Genomic DNA, 18,167 nt, shown 5'->3' with positions numbered 1-18,167 from the left:
TAACAAATTTTTATTTTCTTATATCTATAAAGATGCACTGCAATCTTTTTCCTGTAATATTATGCAATAGGTCCAGATAATTCCTTGAGGTACATTACAAATATAGGCTTTTGTGAAATGAGAAAATATCAGTCAAAGTGAAATATATTTTACAAACATGAACACCTGCCTCTGCTTTGCTTTATAGGTCCATTAAAATAAATTGATCCTGTGTTTGTATATTTTGATATTACGTATTTAGCAATGGGATTGTAAACTTTGAAAGCACTTTGTCTCAAACGGAGGGGAAAAAGCAAAGCTATCCATACTTTCAGAGTTTATCAAAGAAACCTATGAATCCAGCTGTCATTTTAATTTAGGAAATTTTCAAAAATCAACCTCAATTGTCACAAAATACTTACATGACCATCCTTCACATCTCTAAATCAAAGAATTCTTGCCCAATGGTTTTAATGCTAATGTCAATGAAGTAACATTTTTTGACCAGAGTTTTGTCCTTGACTTTTGACTTTTAATCATCATATGGTACATTTGTCAGTCACAAACATATATAAAGGAAAAAGCAATCAGTATAGTTATTAATGGAGGTAGGAATTGCAGCCACATAATCAGACATGCTCTTTAGCATGTCACTTTAGTCTCTGAATAAAGAATAGATTAGAGTGAAAAGAGAGAAGGTTATTGCAATATATTCTGGTTGTGATATGATGAGATCCTGCAGTTAGGACAGCAGAAAGAAGGTGGTTTGTCCAATGTTTTGAGGATAGGAATGACAAGACTTGAAAAGAAATTGAATATGTGATATGAGCATGAGTGAAGATTCTAGGATGACCCTAAGGTTAAGAGCTTTGGACACCAGAAGGATAATAGTGCTCCTGAAAGTAACAAGAAAGTGAATAAAAGAGTAGGATTTTGAGGAAAAGGAGATGAGTTCTGTTTTGGACATATTGACTGAGATACCTGGAGGATATACAATTTGAGATGTATAACAGGATTAGTGCAGGAAGGTAGCTTTGGAAATCACTTCTGTACAGCTGATAATTGAACTAGTGGAAGCTGATGAGATCACCACATAGATTATTCTAGAGGCAAAAGAGAATAGGGCTGAAGACAGACCCTTCAGAGACATCCATGATTAATGGGAATGACCAACACTAAGATTTAGCCAAGGAGGCTGAGGAGTACTCATATAGGTAAGACAAGAGCAAATAGAAAGCAAAGACACTGCATTTGGTATTTATGTTGCTTTTTCTCAATGCTCTTTCCTCTATTCATTGCAAAAATGGAGAATGATAGATGTAGATAATATCAGAGTAGATGAATTGTTTAGTTATGTTGAACTGCTTTTTTTCTTTTTAAATCTTTATTACAAGTGATGACTCAGTGTATAAGTAAAAATGAATATAAAAACAAAATACATCCATAAAATATAAATATATAAATTGTATTATAAGGGAGGGTTAATGATAAAAGAGGTGTTTAAGACTTTCAGTATAGAGAGGGGGAAAGAGAGGAGAACCTCCCTTCACAAAGTGAGGTTCAGGGGAGATAGCTCATGTTTGGGGTTGGCTCTGAGAGAGGAGAGGGGGTTTGAAGATTTTCCCCCTTCTGCCTTCCCTCTTTAGCTAAAGCTGTTCTCCTAGATTCACTCTTGTCCCTCTTGTCCTCCCTCCACTACTCTAGACCAAAGGGTCTCCCCTTGATCTGTTCACTCATACTCAGCTTGGGAAACAAATAACTTTTAATGTCAACTCAATCAGGTAATACAAAAGGAATAATGGGCAGGGAAGAATGGGAAAAAGAAAGTGGGAAAAGGGGTCCCTGTCTCTATCTAAAACCCTTTCCTTCCCTCCTCAAGTTTGGGGGGAACTCAGGCCTTGGCAGCCTGAGCCCCTGAGAGGAAGTCAGGTTGACTTGCCCCTGGGCAACAAGAGCTGAAGTAAAGTCTGCTCAGGTTTCTCTTCAGAAAGCCCCTTCAATTGGGAAGTACTGGGGGGAAGGATTTCCAGTCACCAGCAGGAAAAGTGGGTAACCTTCAGGAGAAAGTCTTTTTCCCACCTTCTGTCTTCTGGCTTCTCAAGACCAAGAGCAACTCCTCTACCAGCCAGAGTCTTCTCCTCCTCAAGATTCCAAACTCTTGGGGCCCCTCCCCCATGGAGGTGATCAATTTCACACACTCTTCAGCCTAGAACTATTTCTTTAGTGCCAGCCTCTGTCACAGAATACAATTTTAATTGTTCTCTCCAAGGTCCACTTATCCTTTCAGTTTGAAACACAATAGAATAAGCTCATAAGTTTATGAATGTACTCTTTAGAGATATGGAAGATCCAAGAAAAAGTTTAGTGAAAACCAGAGATCTTTTTTTGTTTTCTTTTTGGACAGTTGGGCATTTCTGGCTTTTACAACTCTGATTGTCTCTATACTATCTTTAAGGATACAGTTTGATTTGTCAGAAACTGGAGTGATAACTTTCTGCTTTCTTCTCTCTACCTGCTAATTCATATCTCTTTTATCATCCAGGTTCTCATGTTACCCTCTCTACTCTCAAGTCATTCTTGAAAGTATCATTTAAACCTCTCTTGCCTCTTTGAGAATATCTTTCTCTCACTGATACCTTTTTTTCTTTGTTTATTAGCTTTTAAAAAAGAGCTGCTAGGTAAGACAATAAATTCACAATATGAAGGGTCTACAAAGCTTTCTGTAACCAAATGCTTTCTAACTTCTTTCTCAGTGCAGCAAGGCTATAATTGATTCTTGAAATGAATAATATCAGGCTAACATTGTCCCAAATCACTGTCTATTGAGAGCCCTATAGGAAGTGTGCTAAAATATTGTTTGCATACCATACTCCATTATTCCTTCAAAACCTTCTATTCATTTTGGTGAAATGAAAAGAAATACTACAGTAACCAACCACTGATAAGATATGTAAATATGAGGGAAAAATGAAAAAGAGAACTATAAACAAATCCTGTTTAATTTAGGCAACTGTTGCCAGGATTTCTAAATAGCTTTTGTCTGCTTCTGAGTAGTCTGTCAAACACTAAGGGATTGCTACCATTGTAGAGTCCTCATTGCAAATGCAGTGAAACAGAGCAGATGTTTATATTATGAAAATCAATGACACTTAAAGCAAATGTAGCTTTTCATTACATTTTATTCTCAATGAAGGCATTGAATAAAAAAGTAAAACTCTATGGTCATATCCATGACACACTTTTACATCAGCTTCTTGATTTATCTCTGATGAAATTTTTAAGAAATGTTTATGGACAAGATTGTGATTTTTGACTGTAATTCATTTTATAGGTCTGGTCCTAGGTTCTCAGTAAATTATCCTGCATACTTTAGAGCTTTGATATTAATGCACTACAATTTTTCTATTTATATTCTTAAAGAATTGCCTGGGGCACTGTGAGGTTAAGTGATCCTAGAGCCTGCTTTTAATTTGAATACCTCAGTAGACTGATCCATGAACATCAGCATGTTGGTGAAGTAAACAGAATGTTAGGACTGGAGGTAGGAAGATATGAATTCAAAATGCAGTCTCAGACACTTACTAGTTCTGTCTTCCTGGGCAGTTTACTCAACTTCCGTTTTCATCTATTTCCTCAACTATAAAATAGAAATAATAATAATACTTACCTCTCAGGGTTGTTGTGAGAATCAAAAGAGAAATTATTTGTAAAGAGCCTAGCCCAATGGCTGGCACATAATGGGCACTTCAAAAACTGTTCCCATCCCCTCTCACCAGTCCTTTCTCCCCATCCTCCCAAGATCTCAATGTATATTTCACCAATGGAGATCATGACCAATCATGATTTCCTGATCTATGCAATTTTTATCAGCATTTACATAGAATATTTCCACAGTTCCCTGGAAAGTTTCCTTTAGTTCCTTCCCTATTTAGTGAAATCTAGTAGAATTCCATCTGTTATTATTTACTTTCATTACATGGTGAGCCTATTCTGTTCAAGGCATTTTTTTTTCTATTTTTCTATTTGTGCATGGTCTTGGGGGTGTGATAGAGGTTAGCACTAGAGAAAAAGTGCCAGACTGAAGAGTATATGAAATTGATCACCTCAATGGTGGAGGGCCCCAGGAGTGAATTTGCTGAGGAAAGAAGACTCTGGTGAGGAGAGCAGTGAGGGTCTCTCCGTCTTGAGACCTTGAAGAGAGAAGGTAGATAAAGACATTCACTTGACTCACCCCTGGGCAACAGGAGTTGAGGTAAAGTCTGCTCAGGTTTCTCTTCAGAAAGTCCCTTTAATTGGGAAGTGTTGGGGAGAAAGATTTCCAGTCACCAGCAGGAAAAGTGGGTAACCCTCAGGAGAAAGTCTTTATCTACCTTCTCTCTTTGACATCTCAAGACAGACAGACCTTCACTGATCTTGTAAAAATGGAAACTTGAATCCAGGACTTCAATCCCCAGAAGTCCTTGCTCCACTCCCCAGAATGCTTGTAATCTCACTGAATTCCCACCTGGGCCTAGAGCAAATTATTATGTAAAGGGTCTCCGCCATAGGCGGGGTCTCTTCTCTCTCCTTGCTGCTTCCAAGCAGACGTGTCTCTTTTCATAATGTGAGGTTGTCTAGGCCTCTCTGGGCCTAGACATGTGCTTTCTTACTTGTATTTTCTTAAATTCTCAACCTTTAATAAAACTCAAAAAAATAATACTCCTTACTGAGAGAAACTAATTTCTACTGCCTCGGTTTCCCCCAAAATTTTAATCTTTACAATCTCTAGCCAGAGTCTTCTCTCCTTTGGAAATTCACTCCTGGGGCCCCTCCCCCGTTGAGGTGATCAATTTCATATACTCTTCAGTCTGGCACTTTTTCTCTAGTGCCAGCCTCTATCACAGAGGTGTCTTTTGAATCATTTTGGTTAAGCCACTCCTTCAAGAAAGAGTAAGCACTGAGGCATCTGAGGTTAGAGGACTTGGGTTCAAATACCAATTTTGTCACTTACTCCATATGTAATTTTGAACAAGTCATTTATTTACCATGGGCTTCAATTTTCTCAACTGTTAAAGATTAGATAAGATCATAATGGTAAAATAGAAATTTCATTACATAGATTCTTACCCATTTTTATGCCATACTCTCCTTTACCAGTCTATAGGCCTTTCTCGGGATGTGTTGTAAATGCATTAAATAAAATATATGAGATAAAAATTATATAACTCAAATAAAGTTATTTTAAATTTTTCCCCAGTTACGCTGGGGAAAGGAGAATTTGTTAAGAAGAGCTCAGAAAAAGGCTAGATTGAAAATTGTAGAGTGATTTTACTGGTATAGGGAACTCCCAGTAAAGAAGGAGCAACTATTCTTGAAACTTATGGTCTTAAGAAGTAGTTTGGGAAACTAAAAGCTTAAGTGACTTGCCCAGAGGCATTCAGCCTTAATAAGTCTAAGGTAGGAATTAAATCACTCTTTCTAACTGTCTGCTAGCCACTAATACCTCTGATTGAAACATAGGATTTTCTGATACATAAGATCAGTCTTTTGCAAAATAGCAATATGTATTCAAAAGGGGATATGAGTAAGGGAAGCTTCTCAAGTTTCTTCAACTTATGCCATACTTCCTGGGCATAAAAATCCTCACTGTTAATCTTAAGGAATGTGGCCAGGTTTTTCTCTTTAGGCTTTTTTTAAACCAAGTATTTAGGAAAATAATATGTTTCAAGGTTAATATTCAATCAAAGTGTCATATTCTCTGAGTCAATACAAAAGAATGGTTGGTATTTAGTTGATTTTGTTTTGGGGGGCATTTTTCATAAATATAAAATATTTACTCCAAGACCTTTTTAGTCTTGGCCATCTCTTAAAAATCATCAACCATTTACTATCTGGATTAGAATTGGATAGACTTAATTATATCCAGATGAAGACTTCATATTTATAAAGCTAAAAAAATTTTAATTTTGTCAAAATCAACCCTTTGGAGACTATTGAACTATAGATTAATTCTCTAAAATTATTATAGCATTTTAGTGACCCCATTTCTCTGATTCTCTGCACAAGCAATATTTTTCTTCATTGTCTTCTCTTTGTTTTCATTTATATAGGTTGCTTACATACTTGGTTTTTTTTTTCTTTATACACAATGTAAAGAGGATAACTGGAGTAATTAGCTTGATAATTCAAACTGAAAAGAATTTTATGCCTTAATTATATTCCATGATTTGATTTAAAACAATACCCTACATAGCTTTCAATGTACAGGTTTTCCTAATTTTATCCCATCTTATTATCAAATATCAGCACTGGAAGGTATATACCTCCAAGGTCATTTAATCCAACTAAGGCACAACCTTTATAAATATCTCTTACAAATAAACTACCAGTGTTGAGCCACCCAGCTGTCCCCTCTTTGCCTCTTTTATAAGCTCGTCAATTCTAGCTTTCAAGACACTATTTTCATGTTTTAATTCATTTTTCCAGATGAATTATTTTGCTTTTTTAAGTTAGTTTGCCAATTGTCTTCAGCCTCTCTTAATTGTTTTTTGAATTGTGTTTTGAGTTCTTCCAAAGTCTGAGTCCAATTCACTGGAGTTTCTGTGTTCCTGGTGTTCCTTGGTCCTCCTCTGCTCTATTTGCTCTTTGTTCATTACCTGGATAGAAACTGTTCATTGTAATTTCTTTTTTCTGTTGTTTACTCATATTTTTTCCCTTCTTTCCTCTTTATCATTGTCTGTAATCTTGCTCTTCTGATTATTTGCTGGATCTTTGGGTTTGGGCTATTCTGACCTGAAGGGGCTTCTTCTCTGCTCTGCTGTTGACTAGATTAGGCTGATGGAATATTCATGAACCCTGAGGTTAGATCTTCTCCAGCTGGCAGCAGAAGCTGAAGGTGTAGGTGAAGGTGTGGAGGGTGAAGGGAGCTGGGTTTCCTGTCCTATTATCAAGTTATTCCATGGCAGTTGCAATCTTTTGCCCTAGAATCCCAGTCAGCTAGATTCTTACCATGGCTCTCAGAGCAGTCTGTGGGGAAAGGGTTTTGGAGATTTAGCTTCCCTGCCCTCTGAAGACTTCTTATCTTTCCTACTGATAGACTAGATTAAGCTGGGGGTGGAGCTGATCTGCAGAGCTGGCTATGCCCTGAGGCAAAAACTTCAAGAAGCAGAGGCCCAAGATGGAGAGTAGTAGCTATGACTAGGCTGTCATCCCCTTCAGGCCTCTTCTCTAGCTGTCTCCCTGCCATCTGTGGTTAGAGCTTTGAGCCTGGCACATCTGTGGCAGCAAGGAAGAGCCCTCACCTAATATTCCAGTGACTGCTGGAAACTCAACACAGCAGGTAGGGAGGCATCCTGAGACCTTCCTTCTTCCTTTTACTTAAAACAGAGAACTCAGCCTTCTCTGTGTACTTTTTAAGTTAAATCGAGCTGGAGGGTCCCCCTGGCTCTGTTCTGTTATTAGATTTGGCTTTCTGTCCCCTCTAAGCACTTTGGTTTTAATTGGTGTGGAAGGGTTTTCATAGAGGTTCAGCCCTTCGCAGCTTCTAAGTGGCCATCTTGACTCCACCCCCCTGGATGACCTTCTGGATTGATACTTCTTAACTGTGCTATTTTAGGCATATCACTTAACCTCATTGCCTGGCTAACTGTTCTTCTGCCCTGCAAACAATACACAGTATTGATTCTAAGACAGAAGGTAAGGGTTAAAAAAAAAAGTCACCTCAGGAGAAAGTATAATTATTCCAATGATCTTGCCTTGCTCAAAGTACATGTGAAAATCTTTTGAAACTGCTTTCAGTCAGTTTTTTCATTGCAAAAGAAAAATCATAGAATTGTATATAAAACGTGAGATTTAGGAAGGATCTTTAGGATCATCTAATCAAATTCTCTGGTTTCTATCTATAAATAAAAAATTGATATTATCTCTACAGGATTCAGTTTAGTGATTTGCCCAAGATCCCATTGTAAGCTTATCAGAGCCATCACTTGGCAGGCACACATTCTTCTCCATGAAGAACAATATTATTAAACTTAATGTCCATGGAATCCCAAAAACTCATGGTTGAATGGTATATGAAAACACATTCAATCCAATCTTAAATAAACAGGAATCCTCTTTTGACTGCCAACTCTACTATCCTAAAAATGATAAAAGATCTTAGAAACTAAATCACAGAAAGTCAGAAGTGGAGAAGTAAAAGATTATCTAGCTCAATATTGCCATTTTACAGATGAAGAAAGGGGAAAGCAATTTGCTAAATCATAGAATGAGTTGCTGCTGATACTAGAATCCAAGTTTCCTGACTTCCAGGTCTCTGTTCTCTCTATCCACAAAAATTAGACTGCCTCTTCTAGTGGTGACTTGATAAAGCATTAAATATTCATTGTGTGTTCTCTACCAAATAACAAAATTAGTTTATTTGTATAAATTCTTGAGTCATCTCTGACTATAACATTTCAAGTGAAACCTTAATTGTTCTCTTCCATCTAAACTAGTTTCCTGCTATCATGGTATCTACTATGACCCTCTTAAAACAAAGAATTCCATATGGTCACAATTCCAAATCTTTAGTGAACCACTAGAGAAAAAAATGTTAACCAGATTGGATTCTGAATGAGTTTTGGATTATTCCAAAAGTCAAATCCATCCTCAAAGGACCAACATTTGCCACCAATGAGGGTATTCAAAAGAACGTGCCAATCTCTGAGGCAGCTCTAAGAGATGTGTTCCAAAACATGTTTTAAGCAATAGAAAACATGTGTGGCCTCCCAAGGGGACTTCCTGGAAGGGGACAGTCAGTACTTATTTAGAAGTATAAACTTTGTTATGTTTTTTTTAAACATCAATCACATGGTTTTAGAATCACACCTACCTCATTCATACTTTTATACTTAGCTATTATATTGTGTGTATTAGTCTTGTCTCTCCAACTGGATTAAAATCTATTTGAGGGCAGGGATTAAGTCTTCTACTTCTACTGGAACCTCTAAAGCACATGACAAAATGCTAAGCATTTAGTTAAGAGACAGCATGGAGTTGTAGAAACAGTTTTGAACTTGCAGCTAGAAGTTATGGTTTTGAAATCCTAGCTCCAACAGATGGTTACTCTAGATAGGTCATAAAATCCCTTCTTATTAGTTTTATCACTGTTAAAAGACGTATAACAAATATGAATAGTACCTATGTCATAGGAGCATCAAAAGAAAAGTGCTTTCTTAAATTATAAACTCTAAGAAAAAGTGAATAAACAAAGAAATGTTCCATAAATACAGATTAATTAATTTCTCATGGACCACAAACTACATAGAAGTTTAGAGTAAAGAAATCATGGTTAGATTTGACCACATATAGTCTCATGTTTATATATGTGTATATATATACATATATATATATATATATGTATATATATACATATGCAAAAGGAAAAGAAAAAAGAAAAGTTCCTAGTCCTCAGGGATGTCAAAGATCATAGAAGATATGGAAAGCATTTTGTAAACCTGAAAAACCCTATATCAATTCTTATTTTAAAAATTATTTTCATCCATATATTTACATTGGATTTATAGGACATAGCACTAGAAGGATCAAGCTTAGAAATCATCACATTCAACCAGTTTTACAATTGTGAAAACTAAAGATCATAGAGGTTCAGTGATTGCTCCAAGGTCACATGAGTGATAAGGTAGCAGAGCCATGTTTTGAAACCAGGCGCTGGGACTCCAGATGCAGGGATTGTTTTTTAATTTGTTACTTTATTTTTTTTTAAGTTTCACAACAAGGATGTAGCGTAGTGCATGCAAATGTACAAATCTCTAGGTTATTTTTTGGTTAAGGTGGCTTATTCAGCTATCAGTCTGTATCCCAGTATGGTCCAGTACAAACAAATGAACTTCCAGCTTTTGAGATCCGTTTACCTTAGCTGCTACATCCTAGTTCTCTGTCTGACATCAAATAAAGACAGTCAGCCTGCCATAAAAAATGTAAACCCAAGCTAGCACTGTCAAAAATTTTATAAGATGATTGTACTGATTAGAATAATTGTTTAACTGTCTTCTAAGATCCCTTCCAACACTAAGATTCTAAGATGAACAATGAACCCAAACTATGATTTAAATGACAATATAATAAAAAAATATTTATGGAACAATTGAACACTTAACTGATACAGCACAGGTAAAAATTTTCTGTTTTCCTATGACAAATCAAAAGTTTTAGCAAAAATGCTTCAAAAGTGAACTAACCTTGGTTTTGAATGTATGTTTCTAATTAACAAGTGAATATGAAGAGACAAAGGAAAAAGATGATTACTTTTCATTTTCAAAGGTAGTATATTAGTAGACAAAGGACCTTTGCAAAAGGATTTTGCTTAGCAGTGTATAATAGGCATACATGTAATATCATACATTTTTATTGTTGAATTGCTTTCTTCTTATATGAATCAGGGACATACCTGGGAATCAGGGAACCTGGGTTCTGGACTTGGATCTTCAATGAACTAGCTGGTAGACCATTGACTGGTCATGTAAGCTCACTAGGTTTTTGTTTTCACAGGTGTAAAATGAGAGCCTTAAACTATGGTCTCTAAAGTTCCTTTCATCTCTAATATTTTCTGTCATCACCCATTGGACAAGGGCTCAAATGGATAGAGTTGCTTCGGAAAGAGTGATTGTAATGTTGTGTTGTATGAGAGATCATCTGGAGAACCTCTAATCTCTTTGGATTAGTCTGCTCAATAAATTTGACGGTAATCAGAAATGGACCTCTTACAGAAGGGACATTTTCCATGGATATGGACTTAATCTCTAGTTCCTTCATGAAAAAACACAAAGAAATTTTACTCCTCATTGACTGATGCAGCCTCCAAGATAATTTGCCACTGAGAGTCAGTAGAGATGGACTCTGATTTTAATTGATCCATCTATTTTGTCTGAGATTGAACTGAGACACAACTCACTCTTTTCCAACTTTCTTTCTTTCAAGACCTCTATTTTTCTTGGACTTCCAGACTTGAGAGCAACCAAAGGAATAGAATTGCAGGAAAAGTATTTTTCCTTTGGCTTTGCCTCCTAACAAGGAGAAGAAAATGGTGGGTGACTTGTAGGAGAAAAGTATTCCTGCACCTACAGTTGATGACTACTTCCTTCTATTCTATTTCCTTTTCTGAGCATATGTCAGATATAGAAAATAGAGGAAAATTGATGTTTTTATCGATGGAAATTTTTTTATGATTTATAATTAGCAGCATAATTCCTGATTTTGAGAGCCGAATAGTGACTACTTAATGAGAAGAGAATAAGGGCATGATTCCCTGGAAAGAAGACGTTCCTCTATTCAATTGGGCTGAAACTGAAGAACTGATGTTTTTGTTATGTGGTATTAGGATTTCTATATCTTGACAACCCTCTATGATATTTATGAGTGTTACTGAGATGGTTAAGGACTAAAATGAATGAGATGCATTAGGTAAGAAGACCTGAAGTGTCTTTACTTTGAGAGAGAAATTAATTAAGTTCACTAGCCTATGCCTTCCTGACTTTCCTCTTTCCCCTTTTTTTTGAAAAGCAAGGCAACATTTGCCTTTCCTGCCACATAGCATCTCTCCTGTTCTCTACAGACTGTCAAAAACATTGAGCAATGGCTGAATCTGCTCTCAATGATAACTGCCACCAATAGGTCAAGTAACTTCAAGAGCCCTGAGAATAGGAGCTCCCTCTCAGACTGCTGGTCCTGCTTTCAGTCTAGATCCTAAATCCATAGTCCAAATAAACAACTTTGATGCCTTCTGTTCTGACTTATACAAAGCTATGAAAAAATAGATACCCAGAAAAGAAAGAAATCATCAGTAAGGTCCCTGGCAATGTCAAAATCAGATCAAAAGTAGAAACTAGTATGATTTTATTAATGGAAATAAAGAAATTTAAATTCTTACCTTCTATCTTAAAATCAATACTGTATACTGATTCCAAGGCAGAATAATGGTAAGGGGAATGAGGGTTGAATGACTTGTCCGGGGTCACATATTTAAGAAGTATCTGAAGTAAAATTTAAGCCCAGGACCTTCCGTATTTGAGCCTGGCTCTCAATACACTGAGGCACTTAGCTGCTCCCTAAGGGAAATAAAATTAAAGAAAATTCCTTACTATTTGCTTTTGTACTGTACCATAAAAACAATTCGACCTTTCCATCGTACATGAAGCTGAAACCTCCTATATAGATTGCCTGCTCCATTAAAATGTGAGCTCCTTATGAACCGACTACTTTCCTTTTCTTTTTGTGTCCTCAGAGTTTAATATCATTCTTTGCATAGAGTAAGTGATTAATAAATGTATTTTCTTCTAGGTTGGTGTCCACGTCTAATCCCTCATAATTGGGGAATCTGAGGTTACTGTTCAAGCTAGATCAAGCTAGGATTGCTAGAGCACATTAGTTCAAAGCAACAGCAGGGCAGAGCTGATCGGGTGAACTCATTAAGTCTGACACCAACCAAGTGAGCCTCTGGACATGGGAGGTAGGTTGGAAACATCTCACTTACTTTGTGATTTGTGAATGTACTCAGGTCAGAGGCTGAGTGGACCAAAGCTTCCACCCTGACCAGAGGTAGGGTGGTGTAGTGAGGGCTCACTGCAATTACAGCCCAGGTGAGATAAGGATACTCAGGCTCTTCGATAGACAGACAGACAGACAGATGGATAGATAGATGATATATAGGCAGACAGGTAGATAGATAGACAGACAGACAAACAGACAGATAGATAGACTGACAAATAGATATGCATATGTTTATTTTTCTTTCATGTATGAAAAGTCTGGTAGATTAAGTGCTTTATAATTACATATTTTTCATGAACTCCTATGATACCCATATTCTTTAAAATATTTTAAACACTACTTCTTCAATTTTATTTTTTCTCAGTTTGAAATACTCTCCTTCAATCCACTCACTTCTGTAATATGTGTTTTCTGTAGTGGATGAAATAGATGGGTATAAACTGATATTCATATTGTAAATTACTCGTTTAGGCAGAACTTGAGGAACCTGTTATTTCCTTTAGAAGGAAGTGAGCTTAGACACAAGTTCCACATTAGGTTTAGAGTTTTTCAGTTAGGGACTTGAACAAAGAAAGTGACCCCTTCTTAGAATTAAACTCAGACTCCTTGGAAGGAAGAGAGAAGGGTGATAAGGGAGGGTGGCAAAGTAATAACCCCTTAGGTAGAAATACTAAAGAAATGATGGAGCAAAAGTTCATGCTTTGCTTCCTTTCTAGTGCTTAACTACTCTTTCCTCCTTAGGTGTCAATCTATGTTTTTTGGCTCACTTATTTGCCCCATAATATTGAAGAAAAACAAAGGAGGTCTTGTTCGGGGAATGGACCAAGTGCAGTGATGATACTGGGGGAATTCTGCCTCTGAAATCCAGGGTGCAGTGCTTCTAAGATATTATAAAGCAACAGACATCCTGGGTAGCCACCTTAGAGATTCAAGTTGAGTAATTAGAATGATTCTGCAATAGTTTTCAGAGTAAAGCAAAAAATATTACAGAATAAGTTTAAAAAGAGCACCACTAGCAGCCAAGATGATGGATTAAGGGTAGCCACCTAGTTGAACAATTCCAACATTCCCCTTCAAAACAACTTTAAAGTAATACTTCAAATCAAATTTTGGAGTGACAGAGCCCACAAAAGGTGGAGGTGAGGCATTTTCCCAGCCTAAGAAAACTTAGGTATCAGCAAGAGAAGTGTGTGGCACGAGAGTGGAAAGTCATTCATAGCCCATGCAGCCTGTGATGACAACTGTGGGTGCAGCAGTAGCAGTAGCAGCTTTGGGAGCTCTCACTCCAGAGGCTGTAATCAAACAGCTGGTCAGAAAGGGATTACAGGGACCCTTTGCTAGCCCACGATACAACTCTATTGCCCACACACAGTTCTGAGTTGCAGTTCCAAGAGGAACACTGGTGGCAAGTCACAAGGGGGAGCAGGAGACCTGGCCACAGTTGCAAAATCCATGTAACTCTGAAGAACTGTATTTATTTAATTAAAAGGAGTCTATATAGACAGAGAGCATGAATGATCTAAAAAAATGAAGGGCTAAGAAAAAGAGATGCCCTAGGAGAAGGGAGATGGAGAATGGGGAAATGTTTCCTGTGTAAAAAGAGGTCCTCTGAGAAGAGCTTTTACAATGGAGGAGGAAATGCAGGAAGGGCAGAGGGCAGTGATTGAGCCTCACTTGCATCAAAATTGATTCAAAGTGGAAAGAGTTTTTATTGATCTATGTACCCATCTATCTACCCTCAGTGTGCATAGAAATGTTACTTACCCAATAGGGAAATAAAAGAAGGGAGTAATAAAGGGGGGGGGGCTTGATATTAAAAGGGAAAGTGAATTAAGGGAGGAAGTGATTAGAAGCAAAATAGATTTTTGATGAAGGACAGAAAAGAGGATCTGAGACAGAGACAGAGAGAGAGAATGGAATAGAAGGAAATGCATGCTAATGATAACTATAAATGAGAATGGGATGAACTCACCCCTAAAACAAGCAGCTAGCAGAATGGATTCATTAGAAACCAGATTCCAACAATATATTGTTTACAAGAGACATGCTTGAGACAGAATGACACACAGAATTAAAATAAAAGATTGGAGAATTTAGTATGTTTCAGCTGAAATAAAAAAGTCAGGGGTAGAAATCATGATCTCATCCAAAGCAAAAGCAAAATTAGACTTAATTAAAAGTGATAATCAGGAACACTACATTATACTAAAAAAAAAACCTCATAGACAATAAAGTAATATAAAAAACTTCTATAGGAAGTTTTATCTGATAAAGGGCTCATTTCTTAAATAAATACTGAGTATGTAACTGAGTCAAATTTATAAAACTAAGAGCCATTCCTCAATTAATTAATAGTCAGAAGATATAAGCAGTCAATATTCAGAAAAAAGCAAAGTTTTCTATAGTCATATGAAAAAATATTCTAAATTTCAATTGATTAGTGAAATTTGAATGAATGCTATGAGGTGCTTCCTTGTACCTATCAGAAATGAAAAATGCTAGAGAGGATGAGTGAAAAGTAGGTATAATAATAACTCTGAAGAACAATTTGAAAACATGTCCAAAGGGCTATAAACCTACTTATAAACTTTGAGCCAGTAATATCACCACTGTTCTGTATTTTTTAAAAGATCACAGAAAAAAGAAAAAGGACCAATGGGTATAAAAACACTTAGAGTAGCTCCTGTTGTAGTGGAAAGGAAATGGAAATCATGAGGATGCTTATCATTTAGGGAATGACAGAAAAGAATTGTGGCATATGATTTTGATGGAGTGCTATAGTGTTATAAGAAATAATTGAGAGGAGTGATTTCAGGAAGAAAAAAAAAACTCAGAAAGACCTATATGAACTGATGCAAAGTGAAGTGAGAAGAACCAGAACATCATTGGAATAGCAATGTTGTCATGATGATCAATAGTGAAAGACTTTGCTACTTTGATCATAACAATGATCAATTCCAGAGGACTTGTGATGAAAAAAAAATGCTATCCACTTTCAGAGAGATCTGATGAACTCTGAAGTATAATTTTCTCACTTTACTTTTTTTCTTCAGATATAGTTTAGCTAGGCAGCTCAGTGGATTGAAAGCCAGACCTGGAGTGGGAGGTATTGGGTTCAAATTTGACCATAGACACTTTCTAGTGACGTGACCTGGGCAAGTCACTTAACCCCCATTGCCTAGCCCTTACTGTTCTTCTGCCTCAGACCCCATACATAGCATTGATTCTAATATTGAAGATAAGGATTTAAAAATATGGCTAATATGGAAATGTGTTTTGCCTTATTTGACATGTTTTTATATCATATTTCTGGTCTTCTCATGGGTAGAGAAGGGAGGAAGGATTTGGAACTCAAAATTTAAAAAGAAAAAAATGTTAAAAATAAATAATTAAATATCTTAAAATATAATTAGTAATTTTGTCTAAAGTGAAAAAAAAAAGAAATAGCACTAGTAGAGTGGAAGCTCAGTAGAAGGAAAAGCTATTTTTGTCCTGTCTCCACTTCTTACTTTTAACTTGTTTATTAAATTTAATCAAATTAATTATTAAAGTCTATGATTCTAGACTGAGGTTATCTGACACTGATAGGTATTAAATTGTGATGTCCCTCTTGTCTGTTTTTTCTGTTTAGCTCCATTTATTTGTTGACCTTTCTGTTGATGTGGTTGGAAGTTGTACAAGCATTAAATGCTCAGAGACTCAGATCTCTATTGAGATCAGTAACAAGTAATTATTTTATTTGGTTTGTTTTTTTCTTTTTTCCAAATAACCTATTACAATAGTCTCACATTGTCTTTGTTCTTTCTACTGGACAGTTTCATCAGGATAAGGCTTGTGCTATGAGTAAGAGGTTGAACATGAGATGAATTTTCATTTTCTGCCCTTTAATTTTTAACACTAATGGAGTGCTGTTTGCCTCCTCTGTCAACATTGGCTCAGCTCTCCGGTACTTTTCTTTGCCCCATTTGTTTTCAGTCAGCTAATGGTAGTCCTCTCTTTTGGCATGGCTGTCTCTGGCTCACACTGTCTCTACTGGCAGATACACCATTCAGTAGGCAAGTTGCCTTACTATCCTGTCTGTCCCAAATCCTTTCAATGGTCCAAATGCTTCTAACAGGACGAAATTCACAGATGATAGAAGTTTAGTTCATGATTATATTATTGAGTTAATGATTTTTCAGATCTTCTTGTATCTTCTGAGTGATCAAGATTATAACAAAAACTATTGATAGCTTCTGTAGGTTTTATCCATTTTATTGTCTAGAGTGAATATTTGCACCCATATCTTCTGATAATTATATCTATATTCCTTCTTGCAAATTAAACCATAAATCACTGGGCAGTGAGTGTCATCAGGCTGCTCAATGCTTAGGAATCTGTTTGTGTCCATGACTCATCCAAAAAATCTAGTAGATTATGTTTGGGTGGACATTTCTATTTTGATTCTTATGGCTGCTCTCTTTCTTGGGGGGGGGTCTTCATTCTAAATATCAAAAGAAAAATGATAAGAAAATCTAGCACTTAAGTAACATTATAAAGTTCACAAAACATTTTACATTTATTATTTGATCTGTGTAATAGTACTCTGATATTATTATTCCCATTTTATAGATAAGGAAACCGAGCCTGAGAGAAATTAAATTACTTGCCCACAGTCATGAAGCTAATATATATGTCTGGTGCAGAATTCAAATTCAAGTTTTCCTGATTCCAAATCCAACAATCTCTCCACTGTGTCACTTAGAGGCAGAATTCTGATGCTAAAATAAAACTAATTGACCCAAAGAAGAAAAAAAGTGGAGACAAGCAAGAATTATCACTTTTCCAGGTTTTTAAATGCTACCTACTTATAATGAGGAGGTAGCCATCAGCAAAATCCAGAAAATGTCTTTTCTAAAAGAAAGGCTGAAGCTCTCAACATAGCATTGTCTTCGAGTTTATTTATTGCTGGGTATGTAATGCATTTATTCCAATAAACTTTGAAGCCAAGAGTTCTTAAGTACTTTGGTTCACTGGTGCTTAATTAAAATAATATGACATTTCCCTCTGGAGAACAATTCTCTATCTTTGGTCTGAAACACGATTTTTATAACAATGAAATGTTACAAGTGCTGTACTTGGCATTCATAAGCACAGGACTCTGAGTCTCCATGTGGTAGTTGCCAGCTCAGTTCCTCTCTCTTGCTGTAACAATTCAACTAAGAGGTGAATTTTGCTTCACAGATGCAGATTATGATTGTTATTTTTTTGTATAATTCATATTATTGTTAAATTTAAACTTCATCTAAATCCAACTCATTCTGGCAGTAAGATTCCAATTATATAAAACCACTTACAAAAGACTATTGTTTTGGAGAGATATCTAGTGAAACAACAATGAGGTTGAAAGTATCATCTTCTGAAAAGCAACCAGAGAAGATTCACCCTTCTTAAGATATTCAGTGAGTGAGTATAAAACCACTCTAGTCTTTGAAATAATGGCATTACTTTGATGAGCCTCAATTTCCATATAGGTTTTTGATCTTCAGCCAGAACTGTACACTTATTCATCCTTTTGGCATTGATTCTCATGATTATTTCCTTCAACTAAACAGAACTGTATCAGTGGTTTATGAGATATATGTGTGAATATATGTGTGGATGGGTGATTCATCATACAG

At 36.3% G+C, this 18,167-nt stretch overlaps 1 long non-coding RNA gene across 2 annotated transcripts in view; it reads right to left on the bottom strand.

Moving 5' to 3' along the window:
• Positions 1-6,638: 6,638 nt before the first annotated feature.
• The window catches only part of LOC103095104 (uncharacterized), a 29,120-nt gene continuing 17,591 nt past the window's right edge, over positions 6,639-18,167 (bottom strand). For both annotated transcript variants that reach the window (XR_464133.3, XR_008917791.1), the window contains one exon: positions 6,639-16,990. This is a non-coding gene — a long non-coding RNA (uncharacterized LOC103095104). The remainder of the gene's footprint in view (positions 16,991-18,167) is intronic.

The sequence above is a fragment of the Monodelphis domestica genome, chromosome 3 (assembly GCF_027887165.1).
Source record: "Monodelphis domestica isolate mMonDom1 chromosome 3, mMonDom1.pri, whole genome shotgun sequence".
NCBI lineage: Eukaryota > Metazoa > Chordata > Mammalia > Didelphimorphia > Didelphidae > Monodelphis > Monodelphis domestica.
This window is presented reverse-complemented; position numbering and strand designations above follow the sequence as displayed.